The following is an 8551-nucleotide window of genomic DNA, read 5'->3' as shown; positions in this document are numbered from 1 at the left end:
GGGCCCTCAGACTCAGGAGAGGGCGGTGATGAGAGCGGGTCTTGTAGGCCGGGTTTTCTCAAAGTCATGCTTTTGGCCTTATGTTTAGTCGACATGCTGACATTCGGAAGCAAAGTAGTCTTGGTTTTTACGGAAAGGGATCACCAAATTAATATTTGAAAATAAATACGGTTCTGCTGCAAAATTCACATAAACTTTAAGAATACCACAGGAGCAAACGGAAAACACGTCAGTCGCACCTGGCGTCCCTCCTATCCCCCGTGGGGGGACCATTTCAATTTGTCTGTGATGTGTATGCAGAGGAACTTAAAATTTTCCAACTTCTCCACTACTGTCGCATCGATGTGGATGGGGGGTGCTCCCTCTGCTGTTTCCTAAAGTCCACAATCATCTCCTTTGTTTTGTTGACATTGAGTGAGAGGTTATTTTCCTGACACCACACTCCGAGGGCCCTCACCTCCTTCCTGTAGGCCGTCTCGTCGTTGTTGGTAATCAATCCTACCACTGTGCTGTCATCTGCAAACTTGATGATTAAGTTGGAAGCGTGCATGGCCACGCAGTCATGCGTGACAGGGAGTACAGGGAGTATAGGAGAGGGCTGAGAACGCACCCTTGTGGGGCCCCAGTATTGAGGATCAGCGGAGTGTAGATGTTGTTTCCTACCCTCACCACCTGGGGGGCGGCCCGTCAAAGTCCATGACCCAGTTGCACAGGACGAGGTCGAGACCCAGGGTCTCGAGCTTAACGACGTGTTTGGAGGGTACTATGGTGTTAAATGTTGAGCTGTAGTCAATGAACAGCATTCTTACGTAGGTATTCCTCTTGTCCAGATGAGATTGCGCAGTGTGAGGGCGATTGCATCGTCAATGGACCTATTGGAGTGGGTCTAGGTTATCAGGTAGGGTGGAGGTGATATGATCCTTGACTAGCCTCTCAAAGCACTTCATGATGACAGAGGTGAGTGCAACGGGGCGATAGTCATTTAGATCAGTTACCATAGCTTTCTTGGGAACAGGAATAATGGTGGCCATCTTGAAGCATGTGGGGACAGTAGACTGGGATATGGATTGGTCGAATATGTCCGTAAACACACCAGCCAGCTGGTCTGTGCATGCTCTGAGGACGCGGCTAGGGATGCCATCTGGTCCGGCGGCCTTGTGAGGATTAAAACGTTTAAATAGGCTTGGTAGCGGGCTTTGGTAGCGGGCCGTGTCAGTGGCACTGTATTGTCCTCAAAGCGAGCAAAGACATTGTTTAATTTGTCTGGGAGCAAGACGTTGGTGTCCACGGTGGGGCTGTTTATCTTTTTGTAATCCGTGATTGACTGTAGACCCTGCCACATACGTCATGTGTTTAAGCCGTTAAATTGCGACTCTACTTTGACTGTATACTGATGCTTTGCTTGTTTGATTGCCTTGCAGAGGGAATAGCTTCACTGTTTGTATTCGGTTATGTTTCCTGTCGCCTTGCCATGTTTAAAAGAGGTGGTTTGCGCTTTCAGTTTAGCGTGAACGCTGCCACCAATCCACGGTTTCTGGTTAGGAAACGTTTTAATAGTCTCAGTGGGTACCACATCTCCGATACACTTGCTTATTAACTCGCTCACCGAGGCTATGTGAAACATATCCCAGTCCACGTGATCGAAGCAATCTTGAAGCGTGGAATCCGATTGGTCAGACCAGCGTTGGATGGACCTGAGCACAGGCATTTCCTGTTTAAGTTTTTGCCTGTAGCAGGGGAGCAATAAAATTAAGTCATTATCAGATTTGCCGAATGCAGGACAGGGGAGGGCTTTGGTTGCATCGCGGAAGTTAGAGTAGCTGTGATCCAGAGTGCTACTAAATCGTGTCGCACATTCGATATACTGATAGAATTTACAAAGAATTGTTCTCAGATTAGCTTTGTTAAAATCCCCAGCTATAATAAATGCAGCCTCACGATGTATGGTTTCCAGTTTATATAGAGTCCAGTGAAGTTCTTTCAGGGCCATTGCAGTATCTGCTTGGGGGGGTATACACGGCTGTGACTATAATCGAAGATAATTCTCTAGGAAGATAATGCGGTCGGCATGAGTTCCTGTATGTTGTTATGATTACACCACGAGTTGTTAATCATAAGGCATACACCCCCGCCCTTCTTCTTACCAGGGAGGTGTTTGTTTCTGTCGGCGCAAAGCATGAAGAAACCAGGTGGCTGTACCGCCTCTGACAACATATCCGGAGTGTGCCTTGTTTCCATGATACAGAGAATGTTACAATCTCTGATGTCTCTCTGGAAGGCAACTCATGCCCTAATATCGTCCACCTTGTTGTCTAGAGATTGGACATTGGCTAGTAATATGCTTGGAAGTGGTGGATGATGTGCTCGCATTCTAAGTCTGACCAATAGGCCACTCCACCTGCCTCTCCTGCGTCAACGCGTTGTTTTGGGTCGGCCTCTGGGATAAGATCCCATGTCCAGGGTGGAGGTCCGAACAAAGGATCAGCTTCGGGAATGACGTATTCCTGGTCGTAATGTTGGTAAGTTGACGTTGTTCTTATATCCAATAGTTATTCCCGGCTGTATGTAATAACACTTGAGATTTCCTGGGCTAACAATGTAAGAAATAATACATAAAAAAAACTAAATTCTGCATAGTTTTCTAAGGACCTGAAGCAAAGCAACCATCTCTGTCAATGCCGTCTTACTCATCTTACCTACATATTCATATGTGCATGAGTAATGTATACGAGTGTGTACAGGGTACCTGGTAAGCATCCATGGACACAATAGAGATACAATATGTTATCCTCTCACAGGGCAAGAAGCAATAATTCAGCTCCTCCATGACACAGACAAATGGACAGCTATGAGATAGTGTACAGTCATACATAGAGGTTCTGACAGACTGGGGAATGTGGCAAATCCCCCTCTATACGTCAAACACCCCTAAACTCACACTGTTTTATCTTTAATTGGATTATAGGCATTCTTTGCCAAGACAGCCCCTAGTCGGCACTTAGTCTACTTCTGCCACATGGTCCCTCTGCAGAATGAATTCCATCCATTCTCTCTTCTGTCTGTCTTTTGCAATTTTTATATCACACCACTCCATCTATATCTAACTTGGTTTGTCTGACTAGCTGTGCATTTGAGTGGAAACAGTGAAGCACTGGATTGAACTGGCATAATGTATGTTACACAACGGCTAGAGAGAGGAGTGTTTTTGCAATGCAATGCAGAGAGATGGGTGGCAGAGCTTCAACACAGCTGATTGATTGCAACGATATGCTGTGTGTCACACTAAATGGCCTAATAAGACTACATGCCATGTATTGTTCTCTTAAACATCATTAACACTATGATGATAAAGGGCAAAGTCCGTCGGAAATCTGTATTGACAGAATTGATATGTAATTGCATGGTTGACTGACCAAAATCTTGGAACCGGGCTATGCTTGCGGGTATTGTACAAGGTCCCATTTGTAAGACCTAATTCTGTTTTTTCTCTCCATGTTACATAACCAGGATGTTTTTTCTCTCACTCCTCTCCTCCTCTCCTATTCCCAGTCTATACAAGAACCATCTCCACCAAGCCTGTACATTCCGGTGGTCGTCATAGCAACAGAACAGCAGCGTCCCTCCCCATCCTTTGTCCAAGCGACTCCCTCTCTGCATGGCTCCAGCTTCTCAGGGAAGAGCCTACTGGCATTTTATATGCAAGCTGGGATCCCCTAATTGAGTTTCCAAGAAGGGAGTGTGGGGGGATGGACATTTGAATGGTGGTGACATGGTGGCTGTCCAAACAAAAGCTTGCTTGGTGACAAAAACATACAAGTACAAGACCTGTTTTGGTGCAGGGACTTATTTTTAGAATTTGGGGGAAAAAATGTCAAGAAAAACATGACAAAGTACATGTCTAAGAAATTTGCCAGGCAACTTTTCTGTACATGTCTAAGAAATTTGCCAGGCATATTTTCTCCATAGTGAGGATATAACCTGCTTTCTACTTTATGATTGGCTGACTTGCTTCTCACTGAGCCAATCAGTAAGCATTGTAACTTTTCTGTTGTAGGAACAGATGGTATGTAGGTAAAAGGTCCTGCAACAAAACTTCCCAGCCCTCCCTTCCCCAGCAGTTAGGCAGCAGAGGACGGACAGGCTGAGTAAATAAATAAATAACATTTTATTGGTCACATACACATGGTTAGCAGATGTTATTGTGAGTGTAGCGAAATGCTTGTGCTTCTAGTTCCGACAGTGCAGCAATATCCAACAAGTAATATCTAGAATACTATTCATTGACTACAGCTCAGCGTTCAACACCATAGTACCCTCAAAGCTCATCACTAAGCTAAGGATCCTGAGACTAAACACCTGCCTTTGCAACTGGATCTTGGACTTCCTGACGGGCCGCCCCCAGGTGGTGAGGGTAGTTAGAAACACATCTGTCATGCTGATCCTCAACACTGGAGCTCCCCAGGAGTGCGTGCTCAGTCCCCTCCTGTACTCCCTGTTCACCCACGACTGCATGGCCAGGCACGACTCCAACACCATCATTAAGTTTGCAGACGACACAACAGTGGTAGGCCTGATCAACGACAACGACTAGACGGCCTATAGGGAGGAGGTCAGAGACCTGGCCGGGTGGTGCCAGAATAACAACCTATCCCTCAATGTAACTAAGACTAAGGAGATGATTGTGGACTACAGGAAATGGAGAACCGAGCACGCCCCCATTCTCATCAACGGGGCTATAGTGGAGCAAGTTGAGAGCTTCAAGTTTCTTGGTGTCCACATCACCAACAAACTAACATGGTTCCAAACACACCAAGACAGTAGTGAAGAGGGGGCGGCAGGGTAGCCTAGTGGTTAGAGCATTGGACTTGTAACCGGAACAGGCAGTTAACCCACTGTTCCTAGGCCGTCATTGAAAATAAGAATTTGTTCTTAACTGACTTGCCTGGTTAAATAACGGTAAAATAAAATAAAGAGGGCACGACAAAGCCTATTCCCCCTCAGGAAATTAAAAAGATTTGGCATGGGTCCTGAGATCCCCAAAAGGTCCATCCAGGACCTCTACACCAGGCGGTGTCAGAGGAGGGCCCTAAAAATTGCCAAAGACCCCAGCCACCCCAGTCATAGACTGTTCTCTCTACTACCACATGGCAAGCGGTACCGGAGTGCCAAGTCTAGGACAAAAAGGCTTCTTAACAGTTTTTACCCCCAAGCCATAAGACTCCTGAACAGGTAATCAAATGGCTACCCGGACTATTTGCATTGTGTGCCCCCCCCAACCCCTCTTTTACGCTGCTGCTACTCTCTGTTTATCATATATGTATAGTCATTTTAACTACACATTCATGTACATACTACCTCAATTGGTCCGACCAACCAGTGCTCACGCACATTGGCTAACCGGGCTATCTGCATTGTGTCCCGCCTCCTGCCACCCGCCACCCACCACCCGCCAACCCCTCTTTTACGCTACTGCTGCTCTCTGTTCATCATATATGCACAGTCACTTTAACCATATCTACATGTACATACTACCTCAATCAGCCTGACTAACCGGTGTCTGTATGTAGCCTCGCTACTTTAATAGCCTCGAAACTGTATATAGCCTCGCTACTTTTATAGCCTCGCTACTGTACATAGTCTGTCTTTTTACTGTTTTATTTCTTTACTTAACTACTGTTTACCTAATACCTTTGCACTATTGGTTAGAGCCTGTAAGTAAGCATTCTATGTAATGAATAGAATAGGAATATATAAGTATAAATATATGGATGAGCAATGTCAGAGCGGCATAGGCTAAGATGCAATAGATAGTATAGAATACAGTGTATGAGATGAGTAATGCAAGATATGTAAACATTATTAAAGGGACATTATTAAAGTGACTACTGTTCCATTTATTTAAGTGGCCAATGATTTCAAGTCTGTATGTAGGCAGCAGCCTCTCTGTGCAAGTGATGGCTGTTTAACAGTCTGATGGCCTTGAGATAGAAGCGTTTTTTCAGTCTCTCAGTCCCAGCCTTCTGGATGGTAGCAGGGTGAACAGGCAGTGGCTCAGGTGGTTGTTGTCCTTGATTATCTTTTTGGCCTTCCTGTGACTTCAGGTGTTGTAGGTGTCCTGGAAGGCAGGTAGTTTGCCACCAGTGATGCGTTGTGCAAAACGCAACACCCTCTGGAGAGCCCTGCAGTTGTGCGCGGTGCAGTTGCCGTACCAGGCTGTGATACAGCCCGACAGGATGCTCTAAATTATGCATCTGTAAAAGTTTGTGAGGGTTTTAGGTGACAAGCCAAATTTCTTCAGCCTCCTCTGGTTGAAGAGGCGCTGTTATTTACGTATGTCCTGTGAAGTGTGGATGTTCCTGTACTTCCAGAGGGGTACACTACAAAGAACAATCAATGAATTAGCTAGCTAGCTTTGAACAAAGAACCAGAAATAACTATTGATTTTCTGATTTGTTAAGAAAGCTAAAAATGTAAGTATGTGTTTTGGGTTGTTGAGTCAAGTAGACCATACCCATTTCATGTTATTTCATAATATTTAGGCATGTAAGCTGGCCAACACATTGACCCTGATTTGTAGTATACCCCTTATGGGAAAACATACCCCCTTGTTCCCTTACAGAGTAAAGAAATAACCTTTCTAACACCTGACGACTCTACATGTTAAATACTGTGACTGACATCTTCCCTGGCTAAAAGACTTGTTAATGTCCCATAAATATCAACATTTCTTGGTTTGGGTCCAGTTTAGCCAAGGGAGGGGACAGTGATGAATAGACAGAATCACAGGATAGACTTCAGGCTGCTGCTGCAAGCTCAGATCACTAGGATCATGTGGCATTTCCCTCAGCATCCATGTGAGAGTTGTGTGTAGTCCCAGAAGGTGCTTAAATTGATTAACAAACTTTAAAGTGGATGACATGTTAAGAAAATCAGTGGCGCAGTCAAATAAAATAGAGTTGTCAGATCAAATCAAATGTGCATCAGTTACTGTGCGTAAGTTGAATATAGCCTTGCATGGCCTGGGCTTCAGAGGGGAAATTTAACATACTAAAGTTTAACCTCCAGGTCTGCTACCAACCATGACGGAGGACAAGGGTGGTTTACATGAGGACCTCTTAATACAATATATCTAGCCTTATTCTCCTCACATGACCCTAGGCATGCAGGAAATACCCTTACCGCCTCTCAGAGAACCAATCTTGTGAGGACACCACGTACAACCTATTCCAGCCCTAGCACCAAGTAAACACCTCTCAGAAATGATTTGCTGTGAATCCCAAGAATCGCGTACTCATTCAACAATGAAATGTGCCAAAGACATCAGTGCCAACGATGGTAGGCAGCTGCCTGTCACTTGGTGTTTAACTTGTCAGGCTATAAGTACCGCACTTTGGGTGTTGAGCAGGAACACGTGTAGATGGGTCAGAGGTTACATGGGATGTTTTCTAGTCTTGTTTCCAGCCATGGAACTACCCTGCTCAAAAAAATAAAGGGAACACTTAAACAACACAATGTAACTCCAAGTCAATCACACTTCTGTGAAATTAAACTGTCCACTTAGGAAGCAACACTGATTGACAATAAATTTCACATGCTGTTGTGCAAATGGAATAGACAACAGGTGGAAATTATAGGCAATTAGCAAGACACCCCCAATAAAGGAGTGGTTCTGCAGGTGGTGACCACAGACCACTTCTCAGTTCCTATGCTTCCTGGCTGATGTTTTGGTCACTTTTGAATGCTGGCGGTGCTTTCACTCTAGTGGTAGCATGAGACGGAGTCTACAACCCACACAAGTGGCTCAGGTAGTGCAGCTCATCCAGGATGGCACATCAATGCGAGCTGTGGCAAGAAGGTTTGCTGTGTCTGTCAGCGTGGTGTCCAGAGCATGGAGGCGCTACCAGGAGACAGGCCAGTACATCAGGAGACATGGAGGAGGCCGTAGGAGAGCAACAACCCAGCAGCATGACCGCTACCTCCGCCTTTGTTCAAGGAGGAGCAGGAGGAGCACTGGCAGAGCCCTGCAAAATGACCTCCAGCAGGCCACAAATGTGCATGTGTCTGCTCAAACGGTCAGAAACAGACTCCATGAGGGTGGTATGAGGGCCCGACATCCACAGGTGGGGGTTGTGCTTACAGCCCAACACCGTGCAGGACGTTTGGCATTTGCCAGAGAACACCAAGATTGGCAAATTCGCCACTGGCGCCCTGTGCTCTTCACAGATAAAAGCAGGTTCACACTGAGCCCATGTGACAGACGTGACAGAGTCTGGAGACAACGTGGAGAACGTTCTGCTGCCTACAACATCCTCCAGCATGACCGGTTTGGCGGTGGGTCAGTCATGGTGTGGGGTGGCATTTCTTTGGGGGCCGCACAGCCCTCCATGTGCTCGCCAGAGGTAGCCTGACTGCCATTAGGTACCGAGATGAGATCCTCAGACCCCTTGTGAGACCATATGTTGGTGCGGTTGGCCCTGGGTTCCTCCTAATGCAAGACAATGCTAGACCTCATGTGGCTGGAGTGTCAGCAGTTCCTGCAAGAGGAAGGCAT

Source organism: Oncorhynchus tshawytscha, linkage group LG28, assembly GCF_018296145.1.
Source record: "Oncorhynchus tshawytscha isolate Ot180627B linkage group LG28, Otsh_v2.0, whole genome shotgun sequence".
Taxonomy (NCBI): domain Eukaryota; kingdom Metazoa; phylum Chordata; class Actinopteri; order Salmoniformes; family Salmonidae; genus Oncorhynchus; species Oncorhynchus tshawytscha.
The sequence above is the reverse complement of the archived record's forward strand: the minus strand, read 5'-3'. Positions refer to the sequence as shown.